At 39.8% G+C, this 23,319-nt stretch overlaps 1 protein-coding gene across 1 annotated transcript in view; it reads right to left on the minus strand.

Annotated features, from left to right (window-relative positions):
- LOC124622915 (protein O-mannosyl-transferase TMTC1-like) overlaps nt 1-23,319 on the minus strand; it is a 675,090-nt gene that overhangs the window by 229,284 nt on the left and 422,487 nt on the right. The window lies entirely within an intron of this gene.

Genomic DNA, 23,319 nt, shown 5'->3' on the forward strand with positions numbered 1-23,319 from the left:
ACACCATTATGGAGCCCACACCAGCTTGTACAATACATTGTTGACAACTAGGGTCCATTGCTTCAACGGGATCAACTTAAATCTGGACTCAACTGACGAGGCCGTGGTTTTCTAGTAGCCTAGCCTACAACCATTATGGTCACTAGCCCAGGAGGTGTCGTGCTATTCCCAAAGACACTCGCTTTGGTCGTTTGCTGTCGTAGCCCATTAATGCCAAATTTCGCCGCGCTTTCCTTACGGATAAGTCCGTCGTACATCCCACATTGATTTCTGCGATAGTATCACGTAGTATTGCTTTTATGTTAGCAAATGACGAATCTATGCAAACGCCGCTGGTCTCGGTCATTAGGTGAACGCAGTCGGCCATCGCGTTGTTCTTGGTGAGAGTAATGTCTGAAGTATGGTATTCTCGGCACACTCTTGACACTGTGGATCGCGGAATACTAAACTGGTCAATGATTTCGAAATGGAATGTCTTATGCGTCTAGCTCCATCTACGATTCCAATTCAAAGTCTGTTAACACACGTCATGCTGGAATAATCAGGTAGGAAACGTTCACATGAATCACCTGTTTACAAATAACAGCTATGCAAATGTGCTGCCCTTTTATACCTTGTGTAAGCGTTACTACCGCCACCTGTACCTGTGTATATCGCTATCCCAAGACTTTTATCACCTCAGAGTATATGGTAAGCAGGCCGTAGGAGCAATGGAGAAGAGGTGGTGTTGAAGAACAGAAGCCAAGCTTGTGAATGGATAAATATTTGCTGCGGAATGGTAATAATATTAAAGAAAAAGGATTCTTTCCTAGTGGTAAATAAAGCGAAAGTGATATCATACATAAAGATGTCTTTTAATCAATAGCAATGCATATAGAGGACAGGTCGAGATCAACAAAGAAATCGTAAAACAGCTTAATATTTTTCAAAGATATAAGGGAACCCCCTGCCAACCACTGAGGTCACCGAGAGCATGATCGTTAACCAGAGAAGGAAAAATCACGGTGGCATTTGTGGTAACGGATGTAGCGCTCGCGACGTCATGGAGTGGCAGAAGAAGCGTTTAAGTATATGTTAAACAGTGTGTGTGTGTGTGTGTGTGTGTGTGTGTGTGTGTGTGTGTGTGTACGTAAGGATTTTCGCCCCGTTACCTTTCAGTTACCTTTTTAAATTAATTTAAAATTGTGCATCGCAATGTTATGCAGTATTCGTTTTGACATATTAGGGGGCTTCTGCTGAGTTATGTACCTGTGCTTCTTAGTCACTTGGTTGTTTATTCATTCTTAGATAACTTACAAAAAGATACCAGATGTCATCTTAAGTGAAAAAGGAAACAATTTCTAAAAAATTAAGTAATTCATGCATACAGTAATATAACGCAGGTCTTAGTTACCACGTTGTGATTTTAATTTTGATACGGTTTGTTTTGGACTGGCATGAAGAGTGTCCCCTCGACCCGTTTCTTAAGAGCTGAGTTATTTCTTCAAAAAGAGAATTTAAGCTCAAGAAAATTTATGAGTTACCCATATTACGTCCTGGGCATAGGACTTTACGGTAAAATTCATTAAACTGTTAGCATTTGCTGTAGAACGACAGTTATTTATTATTAAATGATGTTAATTTTTATTATTCTCCACTCTGTTATGTAAGTAGACTCTGATTTTGCGATATAAATTGTTTAAGAGGTATACTTCAGCTCACTTTTTAAATATTTACATTTTAGCTATCGCCTTAATCACATAGAGAAATTGAGTCTACATCTTATCCCCTCGTAGAAAACGCTGTTTTGTGTTTCTCGTTCGCTTATTCACGGTAAATGTAAGTTTAGTCTGGCTGTTGTCTGATGACTAAGAGTGTTGCTGTTTGTGACATTATGCTGATGCTCTTTTCGATGTGCATAATGGATTTGTTGATATTCTCAAATGATGTAGCAGGCATCCCCAGCCGTTTAATAAAATCTTTACAGGGAGCTCGGTTACTGCTTTTAATTATTGTTCTAATGGTTTGTTACTGCAGTTTGTCACTGCATAAGCCCCCCCCCCTTTCATTCCGCCTCCTCCGCGCCACCCACAACAATTCCATAGCTACAGACAGTGTCTAAATAGATATACTGATTAATAAGCTTTGTCTTTTACTGATTAATGAGAGTGACCAACGCTAAAGTTTCAAATTTATTTTATGAAATGGATTACATGTTTCATTGCTTATGAGTTGTTATTCATCGCTTCCGTGAAACGCATCTATCCTACAGAAGAAGTAATCATAGTTCTTAAGGTGTGTATTTTATAGCCTATTTCACTGGCACTTTTTCCTTCTTTTGATCCACTCTGTCTCCTCCAAAAATATGGAAAGCAAAGAGTTTAGAGTTTTGTGGTGCAGCATAGAAGATGAAGCAGTCCTCCTAGGTCTTGAAGTATGCATTTTAGCGCCTTGCATCGATTGATCGCCCCTGTATATCCTGAATACCAATTTTTCGCATGGGCCATGACTATTGAATCACCAGTGTAGACTTCTCCCTATGGGACGTGACTTTTGATTCACCCCTTATATGAGATATTCAAAATGAATAGTAGAAACAGATATAGCTACTGAAGGATTTATGTGAGCATTGACTGAAATTAACTTCACATTGCATAGAGGTATTCACTCATAATAAAGCCATATAGCCTCAGTTACGCGCAGTACCACGTTCAATAACCAAAATGTTTACCTAATATTAAATGACTCATAACAGAGATTGTATTTTCGCACATTGACAATAAAAATGCAGCACTTACAAATTTTGATAACAGTGCTTTTTGACTGACACTTGTTGGTAAACTTTAACAATTTAAGAGCAGTGACACATGTAATTCACGGTATAAAATTAATTAGAAACCTTCGTAAGCTTAGAGTTCTGTCATCAATATGTAACAGACGTATCTATTAACTACATAGTATTTCTACGTACACGGTTACATCTCATGAGATAGAAGTGGGACACTTTCACTGATAAATCACAAAGAGCACGGTAATCACTTTGTTGAATATGTTTAGAAAGCTGCTTCCAGCAGTGCGCTTCGCAAACTTACGTAGAATGATGGACGGTCTCAATCTATTTCGTTCACTAATTTGTAAATATTATTAAAAAAGATCCATATGTACACTGCAAGACATAAGCAACCAGTGTAAAGGGAAGTTTAAATGAGTATAAATAACTCTCACCCAACGACAGTCATACATCAGACACCATTCATGTGTTATTGACAGTTGCCTATTAGTAAGTTTCAATTGTGGTCCAACTTTGAGTGCCATTGAGAGTTATTGGTTAGCCCTTAATCGATTACATACAGCGCGTGTGATTCTTCCACAGGTACGACATATGTATGGGACAAGAAAGAAACAATTGTAGCTGAGAGCTTCAAGAAAGTTACATTTGCGACTTCTTGTGGTTGCTGTCCTGTGTGGAAACCTAATTTCAAAAGAAAGGTGAATCATTTTATAACATCCGAGCAGGAATTCGGGTTACTCGTCTTTCACATATTTGTGCTACAATTTGACTCTAGTAATTGCTCCCTCAGGCTACCAAGAGCGGGTGAATAGCATTCCAGACCACAGATCTCTGTCTTCTCGTTCACACGTGTGTGTTAATGGCAATCACTTCCAAATTAATGGCTTAGGTGTACTGTCTGCTCTCGAAACCTCCGGCTACGTCCTCGAGAATATGGAAGGTTTCAGTGAAATAGAAATGTGCAGTACATTTTTACGCAAGTGTAAGCATACTGAAGCACCTTACACATGTCCTTAATGAACTGTTCCTGAAGAATGCGGAATAACAAAAAAAATTTAAATTTATTGCCATTTACTAAATAGTAAAAATTTAATACAATAACATAAATGCACAATATTATACTGCACAACTTCTTCTGAAGCCAAAAATGCAGAAAAACAGTGCTATTCCCCTAAGCAAGTTCAGCATCAGAGACAACGTTAATCTCTAGTTAAATGGCATTTTTCCTGCTTAATACATCATTTGTTTCAGTTAATAAATCCATCGTCGCAATTGGTCACAAATAAATCTTCTAGGCTATTCTTAAACCACATTCCCTTAACAGCTAAGCTACTAAGAGTTGCCAACAGGTTACTGAAAGCCTACTTTCTACATACACGTTTTCTGGGACTATAGTCTCAGAAGCTACTTCACAGTAATGTTCTGAAGTACTTGCGCAAAGAGCATCTGTCACATTTTCGATCAGGCCTCGAGAGGCAATGGGATACGCAGCCCCGTAAAATATCACAAAACTGAACTACATCCAGTTTTTCCACACTCGACCAATTCAGTAGACCCTTCTAAAAACATCGAAAATCGAACTGGAATGCTTCATATTACGATTTACTAGATTGTCTATAGCATTAACATACTATTTTCTAGGGTATGACACTTTGTAACTTAGTATTTGTCCTATATATTTATTAGGTTGGACGACTGCGCGATTCGCCAGTACCTCTCCTTCAGTACCCCCCCCCCCCCCCACCCCCCTCCATCCAAGTTATAATTAAAAAGTCATATTCACTTTGTGTCTACGGATATTTTAAATATTCTTTAAATGCAGAGCCAGAAGCAGATATTTATCTGGTCTCTGGACCCGAGGAAGTGGAAGAAATATCATGGCCATAACGGTTGTAAATTAACTGAATAGTGTTCAAAGAGGGAAGGGGACAACGTCCAGCAAGGCATCATGGACCGGGAGAGCAGGCACCAGAGAAAGAGAACACACTGAGACAGGAAGGACAGTATCTCCCTAAGTGAAATACGTCACGTTCATAGTAGCAACTTCCGTTACAGAAGGCTCAGAAATACAGTTTAGTAGCTAACAAATGTTTTGGACTGTACAAATACAAGTACCTTCTTTTCGGAACAGCCTTATTACAAATATATCTGTAGCAACTCTAGCAGAAAAATCACAAATGCCTGGATTTTCTTGACAATAATATTGTGCTGGTGACATATAAGACAGGCATACAGGTTAAATATAGTGTAAGTAATTGTGGCCTTCTCCACACATTTTCATATTTAGAACACACTGAAGCTACACACTAATTAATAGCCCCCTCTAACATTATTGAATTATATTCATTCCGAATAAGATCTGCAATTTGTGCGCCTTAAGTAGGTTACAATGAAAGTGTGTTACACTTCTATATAGACGAGAGTAAAAGAATCATAACAACTTTTTAAAAGCATGTGGAAAACAATATCTGCCAGTCTTCCACCAGAGAAAATTCTCAGTCTTAGTCACAGACGTATAACGACTAGCTAATGGCGCCGTATGGCCATACAAAAAGGCAATGGTGCTGGAAGTACTCACTCATTTGCTCAAAACGTAAGAAAACCCTCTTGTAATCACCTGTTAGAAAATGTCATACCTATCTTTAACGGCTGACGAACAAATAAGTGTCGTTTTCGTCCCCGCGCATTTCTACCAGAAAATAGGGATTCGAGATCACACAGATGGATAATATACTGAATTGATCGAACGAAATTATATGGTTTCAACGACCTTGGCATGTCTCAAAGATTTATGATGTATATATGCAGACCAAAGAGACGAAATATATTTGTACCAAGACCGAGTTTCAAGCCCGGATGTCCTGCTCTCTAGGCAAAAGGGCTTACCACTACGCCCCCCCCGCCCCACCCCTCACACCTTCCTCCTCAATCCATATTCGCATTCGTGCCTCAGCCCACTTTTTTCTCCCTAAACTCGAACAGCATTGTAATGGCTCCCCAACTGTATAGGAACAGCACCTCAGCCTCGAACGAAACGAGGGATCCTGCCTTAAACCCAAGCACAATTGCTTTGATAAATTCAAACCATATGGTTCCAGAGACATTTTCAAGTCTCAAACATCTATGATGCATTTATGCAGATTGGAGCGATGAATCCTGTGCGAGTTTAGAGGGGATACGAAGTGGGCTGAGGCGCCAATTGGAATTTGAATTGGGGGGGGGGGGGGGGGGGGGAAGTGTGCTAGGGTGGTCTCTGAATTTGTGCAAAGTCACTGTCCCGGGTCGGCGTTGTAGTCAGATCATCTACGTAGTGGACAGGAGACATGGGTTCGAGTTCCGGATTTGGTGCAACTAGGCTGTCCATTGTAGCTGAACTAGTCACTATCTAAGTTCTTGGGAAATTAGCTCGCATCTCAACTAGGCACGTTAATAAGACCACCAATAGGATTTGGCGTCAGTCGGTAGTCACTCCTAGTATTTTCTTGTTACGTACTGCTAGTATCATCGCTGGTGATCATTTTCTAATATGAAAAATGTTAAGCCGCTCCGTTGTTCGGAGTAAACGCTAAACTGTAGGCATTTGTAAAGTAGCTGATTAAATCAGTTCCAGGTTTTGGAGGTAACAGGATGTCCAATAAGTACTTGACGAGTAAAACACTGCAGTGTTCAAACTAATCTTCAAGTTGAGGTCAGCTTTGGTCCCAATTAAGATAGTCCCTGTGGGTGACCCTAAGACAGACACTGGTTTCAAGTGAACAAATTTAGAAAATACGTTGAATGGTTTTTCACTTGCAGTCCATCATGTGAGCCTAGAGAAAGCATTAGGACCAAGATAACGCAACTTCAAAGCATTCGTTCATTAGGCTAGACGGCTAGCAGTCGTCTTCTGTCTGGCACCATACCGTCCGCACCACCGACTGAAAATGTTTCGTATGTTTATTGTGTTACCACCATAGAAAGCTCATTAAAATTCTTGAATAACGGTCACTTCTGCCATTCAGGAATTGAGAATCTAGTAGAACGTCATCTGTACTGACCGAGGTCGATGTAAATAAGGGGAGGATACTTATGTGTGTCTTGTACACAGAATGAAGCGGCTCCTCCGCTATCATTTGATTGTTCTCAAACATCCCTCTTTGTTAAAGCCTCAAGAACCTTGGGAACGCCTTCTTATTGTCTTTCCCGGCCCTTGTATTGCTCAAAGCGGTCGATTAAATCCGGGACCGTCGTCTCGGCTCACACGTTTTCCGAGAAAAGCTTCCGAATGGGAGAACAATTTCTTGGCTCGCAATAGCTTGTGATGTGGCAGATTGTTTAGACTTAGTATGACAGTGTTGTTAACGGAAATGGTAATTCCTATGTTACTCCTTGCAATATCATTAGTCAGAACCATACAGTTACTCATGAAAATCTAGTGGTGAACGTAACATATTCGTACATGTCTCATTGAATCCTCAATCAAGAGAAACGTCCGGAAAAATCAAGTGGCATACCGACTGAAAATCAATTAGATGTATTTGAAGTTCTCTAAGGCTGTAGATACTGCGATAAGGAATATTTCAGTAGGCAGTTCAGCAGAAGAAGAGTGGACATCTCTAAAAATGGTTCAAATGGCTCTGAGCACTATGGGACTTAACAGCTGTGGTCATCAGTCCCCTAGAACTTAGAACTACTTAAACCTAACTAACCTAAGGACATCACACACATCCATGCCCGAGGCAGGATTCGAACCTGCGACCGTAGCAGTCGCGCGGTTCCGGACTGCGCGCCTAGAACCGCGAGACCACCGCGGCCGGCAGTGGACATCTCTAAAAAAAGGAAGTTACAGGAGTTAAATAGCCAAACATAAGTTCAAGACAGGTGCTACGAAGAAACTTTTGGTAACACAAGAAATACTTCGGCTGGTCAACGAAGGAAAGTAAAAAACAAAACAAAAATAAGAAACCGTAAAGGAAACAAAGGGATACAGCTGCAAAAGTCACATATAGGTGAAAAATAGGGAGTGCAGAGAAGCCAATGGTAAGTAACTGTGGCCGGCCGAAGTGGCCGTGCGGTTAAAGGCGCTGCAGTCTGGAACCGCAAGACCGCTACGGTCGTAGGTTCGAATCCTGCCACGGGCATGGATGTTTGTGATGTCCTTAGGTTAGTTAGGTTTAACTAGTTCTAAGTTCTAGGGGACTAATGACCTCAGCAGTTGAGTCCCATAGTGCTCAGAGCCAAAATAAAAATAAGTCAGCAGCATTAATATTGCAAAGGGTGCTTTACTGTCGAACAAAGAGGAGAGAGGGGAGAGAGAGAGAGAGAGAGAGAGAGAGTGAGCAGTTAGATGGAAGGAATATGTTGAAGGTGGAGGTTTTGAGATGGAGAAATGGGAGTCATTATGTAAGGCATAGAGAATCCAGTATTATAATCACAACTTAAAACGGGTTTGGAAGAGTAGGAATCAATAGCGCAAAAGGTATACAACACATTTTTTCGGAATTTCTAAAAGCACTGGGGGAAGTGTGAACTACTTTTCGAAATGGTGTGTAGAGTGCATGAGACTGGAGGTAACCCATCAGACATTCGTAAAACCATCACCTACACATTTCCGACAATAGCAAGAGCAGATAAGTGCGAGATCTGCCGCAAAATCAGGTTAAATCATGCATCGAAGCTACTGAAAATAACAACATACACGGCATCTCAGAGGCAATGGTCAATCTTTAGGCAATCTTTGTGGGTATCACAGGAATGATCATCCGAAACAAATGGCCTAGTAAATATTGACTCTAAAATGCATACCTTAAGCGCTATGAGCCCTTCTTCAACTTCAATTACGTGAAAGAAGCTTCTTCTATTGGATGCTCTTTGTTTTCAATATTTTGAGAGGTGTTAGTGTAGCACAAAATAAGAAAGAAATTTCCAGTAAACCTGTGCTCTAATGTGTGCAGGAATGAGAATAACGAGAAACTTAAAATAAAAGTTGTTGACCATGAAATGAACGAAGTTAAGCAGTTCTTCTACCTCGGAAGCGAAGTTACGTATGAAGCAGCGAGATCATAAAAAGCAGACTAGCACAGACAAAGAGAAAATTTCTGACCATATAAAAAGGTACTACTATCGTACGTAAGTCTTAGTTCGAGTAAGAAATATCTAAGAATGTAAGTTTAGATGACTGTATAATGTGATAGTGAATCATGGACTCAAGAAAAACCGGAATAGAAGTGAAGTAAGCTTTTGCGATGTAGTGCTGCAGAATAACGTTGAAATTACGTGGAGGACGTTGGACGCAAATGCTACTCTGAGATGAAGGAGTTGGCACAAAAAAGGAACTCGCTGCGGATATCACTAAACTAGTCAGAAGACCGATGAGTGAAAACAAAACACCATCAGTGACATCATCATTTCATCCCCATCGGCACGTGGCGTCATCTCGAAAGACTTGCAAAAGGCGAATGGTCTACCCGACGGGAAACCCTAGCCACATGACATTTATTTATTTACTGAAAATTCAGAGGATGCACAGCCGAGACGACAAAAAGTTATTGCAGCTTCACAGAATTTTAGTCCTAATCACCTCGTAACCTAACAGCTAAGTATGTTTACCTAACATGTACCTCTCTTGTCAAAGAAATTCAGTGTTAGTCGTTATGAACGAAAAAGTGTTTCTATCGACTATAGCATGTTTCACAAAACAGGTAGATACATTACAAACGACGATACTTAAAATGTTTACCAATAGTGAGGGAAGTTCGTCTTGGAAAGAACTTTCTACAAATGATTTTCAATTTTCACCACTATATTACCATAATGCTCTGCGCGGCTGGAAGTAATGAATTCCCACCCATTCCTTCCCTTTCTCCGCAATTTCGTAATTTCGTATAAGCTCATTCGAAGTCTCTTAGCTGCCTGAGTGACCCATTCTGCTGTTCTTGCTTCTCTAGTGACAGCACAACACTCCCAGCCACCTTGTACGCACACTGGTCTGCCTCTCGTGATATCTAATGGTGAGTTTCGCGTTACATAGTATGGCGAAAAAAGCGCTCTATCATTTGAGAGATACAGAGGGGAGCGAAAGTGACGGGACTTATACCGGTTCAATGCTACTAGCGCCACGTCACCATAACACGTCTGTGCGTACCGTACAAATATTGCGTCATAATCTATGGATGAAATTAAAAATTAAAGTAGCTTTTCCAAACTTTGCCGACATATGTTTCAGCATGTTAATGTTCAAATTGTTAAATCTCAGAGTGATCAGATAAATATGTTTCCCTAAATACATCGTTTTAAACAAAAACTAAATAGCGCTAAATAACAAAACTAAAACTAAACTAAACTCTATCCGAGCAGGCCTCGGAATGCCCAACGGTTCCGAACGGCCACGGTGTCACCCTCAGACCACAGGCGTCACTCGATGCGTATACGGAGAGGCACGTGGACAGCGCACCGCTCTCCATGCCGTATGTCAGTTTACGAGACCGGAAATAAAAAAGCAAGGAAGCTAAAAATTGTTCAGAATGTGCAAATCTATGTCAGAATCAACTGTTTCAGCTTTCAACTTTACCAGAAAATTCTTTTGGTAAAGATCAGCGTTTTTACTAAAAATTGAAGGCTCTAAATATTAGACTTAGAAAGACTGAAGTTACTCTGTGACCCCATTTAGCTCCCTCTCAAAACTAAATTTGGAACGAAAACGTCCTTATTTGTTCTAGGTCAAGCATCTTTACACTAATAATAGAAAGTTTTGATTATAATACTTGATGAAACCCATTAACTAATAGAGCTATAACAAGATTCTAGACTTTAATACTGTTGTTGTATTGGTCTTCAGTCCAGAGACTGGTCTGTTGCAGCTCTCCATGCTACTCTATCTTGTGCAAGCTTCTTCATCTCCCAGTACCTAGTGCAACCTACATCCTCCTCAATCTTTTTAGTGTATACATCTCTTGGTCTCCCTCTACGATTTTTACCCTCCACCCTGCCCTCCAATACTAATCTAGTGATCCCTTGATGCCTAAGAACATGTCCTACCAACCGATCCCTTCTTCTAGTCAAGTTGTGCCACAAACTCCTGTTCTTCCCAACTCTATTCAATACCTTCTCATTAGGTATGTGATCTACCCATCTAATCTTCAGCATTCTTCTGTAGCACCACATTTCGAAAGCTTCTATTCTCTTTTTGTCCAAACTAGATATCGTCCATGTTTCACTTCCATACATGGCTACGCTCCATACAAATACTTTCAGAAACGACTTCCTGACACTTAAATCTGTACTCTATGTTAACAAATTTCTCTTCTTCAGAATTGCTTTCCTTCCCATTGCCAGTCTACATTTTATATCCTCTCTACTTCGACCATCATCGGTTGTTTCCTCCCCAAACAGCAAAACTCATATACTACTTTATGCGTCTCATTTCCTAATCCAATTCCCTCAGCATCACCCGATTTAATTCGACTACATTCCATTTTCCTCGTTTTGCTTTTGTTGATGTTCATCTTATATCGTCCTTTGAAGACACTGTCCATTCCGTTTAGCTGCTCTTCCTGGTTCCTTGCTGTCTCTGACAGAATTACAATGCCATTAGCGAACCTCAACGTTTTTATTTCTTCTCCATGTATTTTAATTCCTACTCCGAAGTTTTCTTTTATTTCCTTTACTGCTTGCTCAATTTACAAATTGAATAACATCTGGGATAGGCTACCACCCTGTCCCACTCCCTTCACAACCACTGCTTCCCATTCAAGCCCCTCGACTCTTATAACTGCCATCTGGGTTTTGTACAAATTGTAAATAGCCTTTCGCACCCTGTATTTTACCCCTGCCACCTTCAGAATTTGAAAGAGAGTATTCTAGTCAACATTGGCAAAAGCTTTCTCTAAGTGTACAAATGACAGAAACGTAGGTTTGCCTTTCCTTAATGTATTTTCTAAGATAAGACGTAGGTTCAGTATTGCCTCATGTGTTCCAACATTTCTAAGGAACCCAAACTGATCATCCCCGAGGTCGGCATCTACCAGTTTTTCCATTCGTCTGTAAAGAATTCATGTTAGTATTTTGCAGCCGTGGCTTATTAAACTGATAGTTCGGTAATTTTCACATCTGTCAAAACCCGTTTTTCTGGGATTGGAATTATTATATTCTTCTTGAAGTCTGAGGGAATTTCGTCTGCCTCATACATCTTGCTCACCAGATGGCAGAGTTTTGCCAGGACTGGCTCTCCCAAGGGCGTCAGTAGTTCTAATGGAATGTTGTCTACTCCAGGGGCCTTGTTTCAACTTAGGTCTTTCAGTGCTCTGTCAAACTATTCACGCAGTGTCATATCTCCCATTTCGTCTTCATCTACATCCTCTTCCATTTCCATAATATTGTACTCAGGAGCACCGCCCCTGTATAGACCCTCTATATACTCCTTCCACCTTTCTGCTTTCCCTTCTTTGCTTAGAACTGGTTCTGCATCTGAGTTCTTGACATTCATACAAGTGGTTCTCTTTTCTCCAAAGGTCTCTTTAATTTTCCTGTAGGCTGTATCTATCTTACCCCTAGTGATATACGCCTCTAAATCCTTACAATTGTCGTCTAGCCATTCTTGCTTAGCCATTTTGCACTTCCTGTCGATCTCATTTTCTAGACGTTTTTATTCCTTTTCACCTGCTTCATTTACTGCATTTTCGTATTTTCTCTTTTTATCAATTTAATTCAATCTCTCTTCTCTTAACAAGGATTCCTATTAACCCTCGTCTTTTTACGTACTTGATCACTGCTTCCTTGATTATTTCATGTCTCAAAGCTAGCCATTCTTTTTCTACTGTATTACTTCCCCCATTCTTGTCAATCGTTTCCTAATGTTCTCCCTGAAACTCTCTACAATCTCTCGTTCTGTCAGTTTATGCCGGTCCCATCTCATTAAATTCCCAAATTTTTGAAGTTTCTTCAGTTTTAATCTTCAGTTCATAACCAACAGATTGTGGTCAGAGTCCACATCCGCCCCTGGAAATGTCTCACAATTTAAAACTTGGTTCCTAAATCTCTGCCTTACCATTATATAATCTATCTGAAACGTTCCAGTATCTCCAGGCTCTTTCATGTGTACAGCGTTCTTTCATGTTTCTTGAACTGAGTGTTAGCTATGATTAAGTTATGCTCTGTGCAAAATTCCACCAGTTGGCTTCCTCTTCCATTCCTTATCCCCATTCCATTTTCACCTACTACCTTTCCTTCTCATCCTTTTCCTACTATCGAATTCCAGTCATCCACGACTGTTAAATTTTCGTCTCCCTTCACTATCTGGATAATTTCTTTCATCTTATCATACATTTCATCAATCTCTTCGTCATCTGCGGAGCTAGTTTTCATATAAACTTGTACTACTGTGGGAGGCATGGTCTTCGTATGTATCCTGGCCACAATAACGCGTTCACTATGCTGTTTGTAGTAGCTTACCCGCATTCCTATTTTTTTATTCATTATTAAACCTACTCCTGCATTACCCCTATTTGATTTTGTATTTATAACCCTATATTCACCTGACCAGAAGTCTTGTTCCTCCTGCCACCGAACTTCAGTAATTTCCACTATATCTAAATTTAACCTGTCCATTTCCCTTTTTATATTTTCTAACCTACCTGCTTGATTAAGGGATCTGACATTCCACGCTCCAACCAGTAGAACGCCAGTTTTCTTTCTCCTGATAACAACGTCCCCCTGAGTAGTCCCCGCCCGGAGATCCGAATGAGGAACTATTTTATCTCCGGAATATTTTACCTAAGAAGACGCCATCATCATTTAACCATAGTGTAAAGCTGCATGCCCTCGGAAAAAATTACGGCTGTAGTTTCCCTTTGCTTTCAGTTGTTCGCAGTACTAGCACAGCCAGGCCGTTTTTGTTAGTGTTACAAGGCCAGATCAGGCAATCATGCAGACTGTTGCCCCTGCAACTACTGAAAAACGCTGCTGCCCCTCTTCAGGAACCACACGTTTGCCTGGCCTCTCAACTGATACCCCTCCGTTGTGGTTGCACCTACGATACGGATATCTGTATCGCTGAGGCACGCGAGCCTTCCCACCAACACCAACGTCCATGATTGAGGGGAAGGGGGGGGGGGGGACTTTGATGCTAATGCCAGAGAATACGAGGTCTCTAAAAGATGCCGTTCAGAGGTCATGGTCTACTGCAGTTCCGTTCTCAAAATTCTAGACGGCACAGTTTAAACGCAAGCATGCTCTTTCGGTGATTATAGACAATTTAAAGCCTTTTATACAAAATTACGAAGATTCTAAATTGATTCATGACAGAGTTATAAAATAATATGTGTCGGAGAAAACGGTCATTTACAGTCTGCTAACGGGGCATACAGCGGATGACGACAGGTGTTCCCATCGGCTGTCCGCTGCGCCTATATACTCGTATGAACAAAGCCTGAGAGCCAGTGGCACACTTCACTTCGCGCCGAGCCATCAGTCTGTCGCAGCCAGTCAAACGTCTGCTTAAGCGCTGCCTCGAATGACGTCGCAGCCAGGCTGCAACTAAACGCATGTTCTCGGTACAAATAGGAAGTGAACTCTCGCGGACTGTACACCGTCTTGGATCGTTTAGATTGCTCGGAAGTAGCCTCCTTTTGTGTGCCACCAGTAACGTTACCGATATGGCGCAGAAAGTGGTGATATTATTTTCCACTTTTGTGGCGAGCAAGTAACTTTGATCATTTAAAAGCCAGAGCGAAAGACCATTTAATGGGAACTTACCGTAGAGGTCGTCTCTGAATTGCTCACAATGCTGTTTATGTTAGTCATTATTATTATCAGCAAAATTACTATGTTTCGTGTGTGAACTTTTCTTAAATTAATTGAATCAATTATAACTAAAAACTTTTATTTACAATTGTAGTTCCTGATCCCGAAGAGCAAACAGTAGAAACATTTCTTTCAGTGAACAAAAGAAGAATATGGACTTGTAGACTGGAAACTACGGTCAGTGCCAGTGTTACAAGGCCAGATCAGGCAATCATCCAGACTGTTGCCCCTGCAACTACTGCGCTTCGCTTCGCGTCTCCATCGCTTTCTGGATGACCCTAGAAATAGTTTTCAGGCTCTCGTAAAAGACGGCGAACATTATTTCTTATTTCTTATTACTAACCCCCTGCCCTACAATAGGCGATACTTGTCTTGAGACGGTGTGCAATGTGTTGCCCTCTTTCTCCATGTTCATGTCAAAGACGTGGTTTTATGTTCTCTATATAATTTTTTTTACATAGTATGTTCAATATGCATTTTATGCTCATCTGAGAGTTCAAGGCTACCAACAGTTCATTTTCAGCTGCATTTGAAAACTTAATTGAAAACGAAACTAATGGAAATGAGTGATACTTTTGATACTATCTGATTTGTAGTCTTGGAGATCTGAGAGAAAGTTTATGTTAAGTACTTTGGTGTTCTGTAATTCTTGATAGATGTAGATGAGCACAAACATCATCTGTGTGGTCGATTGGTGGCATCTCATGTGGGCAGAGCCCGAAACAAACGAATTATTCACTGTCCTTGCTAAACTATCATCACGCAAGAGTAGTGAAATTTAGCTGTGTGTGCGCAAATATTGATACCTATCCTTGCGAAACGTTTTGGGTTTCGTTATCAACCAACGGTTTCTCTGGCGTCTTCGTAGGTGACAGCCTTTCAGCGTCTCGAGTGGAATTTACGGGCTTACTCACAATAGAGAGCCATCTGCTGGGTGTTGACTGTGTCCGAAGGAGTCTCACTCGATCGTGGCCTGGTTTATCTAGCTGTGGAAGTCCACCCAGCACGTCTATATGACGTATGTTTACTTTCAGGAACGTACCGACACCTGCTGGAGTGTCACTGCTTTCCTCTGCCTGTGCGGTAGCGGGCCATACTGCGGAGATTGACTGATTGACTAGGGTTGTATCGCGGATTGGTTGGTAGACGTGGCCACATACGTGTATGCCGACCTTACTCCTCGTCTGATACAAGAATAACGATGAGGACCATTTCTTATATGTGGTAAGTTGTCCATCGGGGTGTGCGAGAAAGCCCTGTGCTTTTACAGAATTTTGGGTGATGTTTTCACAGTAAGTTGATTCGATTTATACTTTTGGCCTTTGCTCGTCTAAAGGCCTTAACCTGGATCAGCATCCCGACAATAAGGACAGTTTCTAACAAATATTTATTCGATTGCAAGGGGGCTTCCCTGTCATCTTATTCTGTTTGTGCATACTTGGTGTAGAAAGAAATGTTTTTACCCGCACTACTGCTGCGTGTGTTTTCTAGGTTTAGATAGTATCACAATTTCTTTCATAGTCAGTTAAGATTAAAATGCCCATGTGTGTGCTGTAATTTATTTTGTTATGTAAACTCTACTCTGTTGACTCCAAGTACTTGTATGTCAAACGAACTCAGTTTTCTGCTCTCATTTTCCCGGTCACGAAGGGAGGTCGGTGTGCTGTTTGCCATTCGTATGTTGCGCTAATTTAATTTATTTCAAGTGTGTATGTTTTAGAATCTGTGCTGAGTCGAGCAACCTGTTCGGAGCGTTGGCCGAGCTCAAGCTGGTTACCGAGATTTGTATAATCCACGGGTTTGAGTACCTTTATTTGTTTTGTATTTGTCCTCGGCTGCTCTTGTGAATAGCCGCTTAAGCTTATCGATATGCTTACGGCCTCTGTCATATTTTAAAGCCTGCATAGAAGTGTCGTATTATGTTATCTTCAAAACATTTAAAAGTTTTTTAAATGTACGTACTTTGTGGTCTTTGATAATATCGATTTCCAGGTAGCCAAAGCTACTGTTAAATCCAGTAAGCGTCTCTAGGGCGATTTTCTAGTATTTATAAAGTTCAAAGAGTTTGGTTTTGCTTACTGCAGAAATAATTTTGTATAAAAGTATAGAAACCATAACTTGATTATTCTTACTTGCGGCTTTCCCGTGAGCTAAACGGTGCGTAATTGGTTACATCAAATTTGGCGTCTGTGGTAAAAAAGTACTGCTTATCTATGCTGATGTTATATTTGGCCCCTGTAGAATGTAAGTATGTTAAAAGGATTATTTTCCTTTTGCTCAGCACCTTACCACTCACAGATCCTAGCTCCTTATCATTTCAGGAATATGTAAATCTCTCCAGAAAATAAAAGTTCAACCTTCAGATGGTAAGGTCCAAATGCATATAATGCCAGACAGGCACTCCCTGTCGGATAAGCCAACACCGCCTTGACGTCGCACAGCACTTTTTTTTAAAGATAACTGTCATTGTAACTATCATTCATTATAGTCCACTGTATGCATTTGTGAATGATTATGAAATGTTTTTAATTTACTTGTTTAGTTTTAGCACAGCGACAGTTCGAATGTGCTACGAGTACAAACGAACCATAGAAATTTGCTTGTATTAAAGTCTGTAAAACAGTTTTAACCGGTTGTTTATATAGTTCAGCTACGTTTGGGTAACGTTCGGTATGTGTTATGTGCAAGTATTTACATCTAAGTGAATGAATAAAACATTCAAGTACTTTTTTTGAAATGAGGTATTCAGTCAAACTAGGATGAACTTGATAAATATAAATATATAAATAAAAAGTCTGTAAAGCCATAATAAGCTTTTGTTTACAACGGAAAATCGTCAGATTTCATCGAGAAAACAACGAATATAACCACAATTGATAAGATCACCTATTTTCATTATAATGTATAGTCTACAGCTAGAGCAAAGCATTATGTCAGTGTATAGTTTTGTTCTCCGATTTTTAAAAAACGTGCCAGAGTGCGCTTTCAATATAAGCATCCTAGTACCAAAATTTGTGACTCGAAGAACAAATAGAGCATAAAGGAGAACATGTTTTTCCTAAAAACTAAGAAATAATGAGATAAGGTGCAGAGCAACTTAGCAACATATTATGTATTCGGAATAATGCAGAGTGCTCGTAGTTTATGGAGCACATGGGTACTGCGTGTTACTTATGACAGCCAATTCGGTCGGCACCTGTGAGATGCAGAAGACCGCAAGGCGCGAGCTTCTTTCAGCTGAATGATTTTCCTTTAACGTGACCATGCAACGCTCGATATCAGGGATTGTGCTGGCAGACATTGTAAAAAACAAAAAAAAGATTTGATATATCTCCTATTCACCCTCTTAATCAGAGATTACTAGGAATCAGACAGCAGCCGCATGAACAAAGCACTCTACTGAACAGTGCCGGTACGTGATCAACCATGGTAGCTCAACGAAGCCTGATATCTGTATCTAAAAGTATATTTAGTGGCCCAGCGAAGCCTGATTTCTACATCTAAATGTACATACATAGCAAATCAATGTTTAGTGCACGATGGAGGCTACTATGTGGCAGTATTAGCGAATAACTGCATTGTTTCATTAACGTGTTGTGGGAAAAATGGCTTCATGCTTTGATACGCTACTTAATCTCTCTCAGATTTCTGTGGTGATTCGTACGCGAGTTACAAGATTGAAGTAGAACAGCTACTGTACAGTCTGACTCGACTACGGTTCCGTAAATGTTTTCGTTCTGTGACAACTAGATTACCCTTTAGATCATTGCCCACTCATTTTCATATGGGCTGGACCAGAGGAATTTTCCAAGTCATTCCTAACGCTTCGAACGGTTTTTGTAAGAGAAACCTGACTGTGAATGCTAACATGAAGCATTTGCCGATGTGAACCAGCTTCTATTTGCCTGCGACCTGTTGAGGATTCAGCAAGGAGAACTACAGAAGAATCTGTTGCGGATAAATGTACCTCTCCCTATGTACAACTGCAATCGTTTAGACACAGGAGTAGTTACCATCAATGACATGTCATAAAATACCGAAACTAAAGGAATTCATAAATATAAGGTATATTCATGATAAGAAAAGTACCTATATACGTTCCCAAAAAAATTTAACGTCAGTGAATAGAAAATTATGATTGTAATATTTATGATATGTTAACAATAATTCTTCTATTACTAATGTAAAACTTTGATCTACTCAATCGTTGTTATCATATGAGCTGTTCATCTCCTGGATTACTATTGATATTTTAAGTGTACGTTTTATGTAAACGTGTGCATGGAAGATGGTAGAGGCAAAAGTCCTACAACCAATAAAAAATCAATAATAACAACATTGCGATATCTCTGAATTCTGTGAATATCGTCTGTCGAGCTTCCTTGATAAGGAATCTAAACGCTGGAGCAATGTCACTGTATTTCGTGTGCTGTTTGCTTTGCAAGTGCATGGAACTTACCCAGAGTCATCTCAATCAATCTAACTCTTAATATCGCTTTCCCTGCTGCTAACTTTATGTGTTCGTATCGTTTATCACCACTTCATGTTATTACTCTATGGTACTGAGAAAATGTAAACGAATCCTTTACTTTACCACTAATTATTCTATTGGTTTTCCTTGACCCACTGAATCCAATTCAGCTTTCGGAGCTCCTCTATTGAATTCGAAATCTCCTCGTCTCAGTTCTTACCCTCTTCTGAACCATTTATCCCAGTCGTCCATCGTCTCGGAATTGCGGTGTTTGAAGTCCAACAGGGTAGAAAAACGTTTTTAAGTGCAACCCATTATCAGTCACATTCTTCTAAACTACTACCTTTAGGAGGTAACCTCGACTGTCTGTTGGAACATAGTAATTTTATCTATACGTACTGCTAAAGCGTTTAACTTATTCTGATAAACTAAAAACTTTTACCAGTTGCTTAATAGAGTGCTGGTCCATATCTGGAACGCAGTACAGCAACGATACAGTAACGTCAGTGAAGTGAAATGGAATAAGGTAAGGATTTCTGGTCCAACGAGTATTGGGTAATATCAACATGACCAGAAAATGATATAACGGGAGCAGCATTCGCTATGAATAGGAAAGTGGGGCAGAGAAAGAGCTGCAGTGAACATTTCAGTGGTAGGATTGTTGTCATCAGATTCGACAGAAAACCAAAGCGAAGGATCAGGTATACATGCCGACGTCGCAAGCGGAGAATGAAGAGACAGAGAAGATATATGAAAATACTGTACTGCTGGTAATTCATTATGTAAATGGCGATGAAAATTTATTATCACGGGGGATTGAAACACGGTCGTAGGGGAAGGACTAGAAGAGAGGGTTACGGGACAAAATGGGCTTCCATCAAGGGATGAGAGAGAAGGAAGACTAATTGACTTCTGCAATAAATTTCAGATGTTAATAGAATCACGAGAGGAGGAGTTTACTTGGGAAAGATTTGATTTGATTTGTTGCTCATGTAGAGACCTTTGCCTTGGGAAAGACCGAGATGCACGGGATGATTCCAGAACGATTACCGAAGTCAAATATAGGATTGAAAGGCGCACCCATGCTCAGATGTAGACTTAGATCACAATTTAATAGTGATGAAGAGTAGACTGAAATTTGAGAGAATCGTTTGGAATAATCAGAGTGAAAGTTAGTGGATTACTGAACTATAAGAAATGGTGAGACTCGTTTTAGGGTTGCTAAGTATTTGAATACTGCAGTAAGAAATAAGACAGTAAGCAGTTCACTTGAAGAGGACTGGACATCTTTAAAATGAGCAGTCACAAATGTCGGGCAGTCAGTCATAGGTATAAGGAAGGTAACTATGAAGAAATGTTGGTTAACAGAAGAAATATTCAGTTGATCGATGAAAAAAGGAAGTACAAAAATGTTCAGGGAAATTCAAGAACATAACAGTATAAATCACTTAGGAATGAAACAAACAGCCACTCGAGGGCAGGCAAGAGGAAATGGCTACAGGAAAAATGTGAACAAATCGAAAAAGAGATAATCGTCGGAAGGACTGACTCATCATTAAGAAAAGTCAAAACAGCCTTAGGTGAAATTAAACGCAGGGTTGGTGACAATAAGATTGCTTCGAGAATTCCTCTATAAACGCAGAGGAAAGAGCGTATGGATGGAAAGAGTACACTGAAGGTCCCTATAAAGAGGAGGAACTATCTGATGAAATGATAGAAGAACAAACTAGAGTCGATAGAAGTCATAGCGGTTCTAGTATAAAAATCAGAGTTTTCGCAGAACTGAAATCAAATAAAGGTGGAGGAATACATAACATTACGCCTGAGTTTTCAAAATCATTGGGGGAAATGGGCAACCAAAACACTATTCAGTTTTCTGAGTAGAATCTCTGAAACTGGCGATGTGCCATCAAACTTTCGGAAAAATATGATATACGTGGTTCTGAAGATAGCCAGGGCAGAAACCTTCCCACAATCAGCTTAAGATGTTATACATTGAAGCTGCCGATAATAACATATACAGGGTGATTGTTTTAATTTGAGGCAACTGAATATCTCGCAAACGACGCAAAAAGAAACGAATAGAAAGGACATCTGTCTGAGCTACAACTGGCTACATCATAACCACTCTCCCGCGTGGATGGGGTCAACTTTGTTTTTTCTAATGGAATCCCCCCCCTCCCACCATTTTTTCCAATATTCGGATGCTGCGGCAAAAGAATGTACGGTTTACTCAGACCATTGTTTTCTATTCGTGGTAGCTGGCGCTGTAATCGACGAAACTCAAGTGTGCCTGATTATGCAGTTAAGAAGCGACGCATGCGATTCTGAGTTTCATTTGCGATGTAAATGTAAACTTTTCTGTCCTATCGGTTCATATTTATGTTCGAAATTTAGTTAAGTGTTGCAAATTTGATCGCAGAGTACAATATGGTTATCCGCTTGTAAGTAGGCTGTTTAGGTTTTTATGTTGGTAACGCCACGTAGCGCTCTGTATGAAAATCACTGGCTCTGCTGTGTGCAATCTGTGGCTGGTTTGCATTGTTGGAATTTGCTATTGTAGTGTTGGGCAGTTGGCTGTTAACAGCGCGTAGCGTTGCGCAGCTGGAAGTGAGCCGCCGGCAGTGGTGGATGTGGGGAATGAGATGGCGGAGTTTTGAGAGCAGATGATCAGGACGTGTGTCCATCAGGGAGAGAGTAAATTTGTAAGACTGTATGTCATGAACTGATACATATATATATATATATATATATATATATATATATATATATATATATATATATATAATGACTTTTGAACACTATTAAGGTAAATACATTGTTGTTCTCTATCAAAATCTTTCATACCTATCAGTAGTTAGAATCTTTTATTTAGCTGGTAGTATTTGCGCTCGCTGTATTGCAGTAGTTAGAGTAACGAAGATTTTTGTGAGGTAAGTGATTTGTGAAAGGTCTAGGTTAATGTTAGTCAGGGCCATTCTCTTGTAGGGATTATTGAAAGTCAGATTGCTTTGGGATAAAAATATTATGTGTCAGTTTAATGTTGATCAGAATAGGTAAAGAGCGAAATGTCTGAGTACGCTCAGTTCTGCTCAGCTGTTTGAAAATCAAATAATGTAAGAGGTTTATGAGCACAGTTATTCATTAATTTTTCTAAGGGGACGTTTCATACGACGACAGAGGACTCAGTGTCACAGTGTGTGTACATTCTTGCTTGTTAGTTGCACGATTATGTAACGACTATAAGGCTTACATACATACAACATCTACTGGTAATGAGATTTTAATGTAACATTTGGGTTTAGTTGAAAAGACATTCTTTATTTGAAGTACTTTCTCTGAGACTAAAGACGACTTAGTATTTGGTTTGTTTGACAGCTACAATATTATATCACGAGGCTACTAATGTGTGACACGATTTACATTGTTGCCTTTTTGCTGTATTTGCTTTATATCTGCACAGTTTTTCTGAATTCTTCTGGAAAGTAAAACATGATTTAGTAGTAACTTTTGTGGTATAGCTACAATGAGACAGCCTTGTTTGTAGCGCAACAATACGTTACAGTGTAGTACTCTCTTGATCACGGTACTGTATGTAATAACTACGATATCTATACGCATAGCATTTCGCTTTTGTTTATTACGAGGTAAGTCCATTGACTTCCACAGAACTTTGCATACGGACAACGATAATTGCGACACTTGGCAAATTTTTTACCCTTAAGTAATGACAGAGATTATGTTACGACGAGACGCACAATTTAGCGCTGCAGTACACGTATTTCAGTGATTAATTTTGTACTTAAAACCTTTTTTTTAAACATTTTTGAATTACAAAGAAAGTTTTCCTTGATACATTTCATTCCATTGCTGTAATCGGTAACACCTGAGGGTATAATTACATTAATCCTCAGAGGGTACACGCCTACTTTGTGTGCTAAGCGTGTAGCGAGCGCTAGGAGTCCTAGCTAGTTTGGTATTTGCTTATACAACTTTACACATTGGAACCATATTTCTCTAACACAGAATTACACAGCTATCTGATTATTTAACAGAGAAACAAGCATTTTTTTACTACATCAGTGACAGATGTTTACGTAATTACACAGTTGTATAACTTCACACTAATGAAATTGTGTTCTGTCTGTACTTAGTGAACTGTTCATATTTTTTCGGAACCATTGTGATGATATGAGGGCTTTGAATTTCGTATTTGGTAAGGGATCATGATTTTTGAAGTATGTATGAGGTAGATGACTTTATTGAAAGTCTTGAAATTATTGAAAGAAGCTGCGACGAT

This window comes from Schistocerca americana, chromosome 7 (assembly GCF_021461395.2).
Source record: "Schistocerca americana isolate TAMUIC-IGC-003095 chromosome 7, iqSchAmer2.1, whole genome shotgun sequence".
NCBI classification, from domain to species: domain Eukaryota; kingdom Metazoa; phylum Arthropoda; class Insecta; order Orthoptera; family Acrididae; genus Schistocerca; species Schistocerca americana.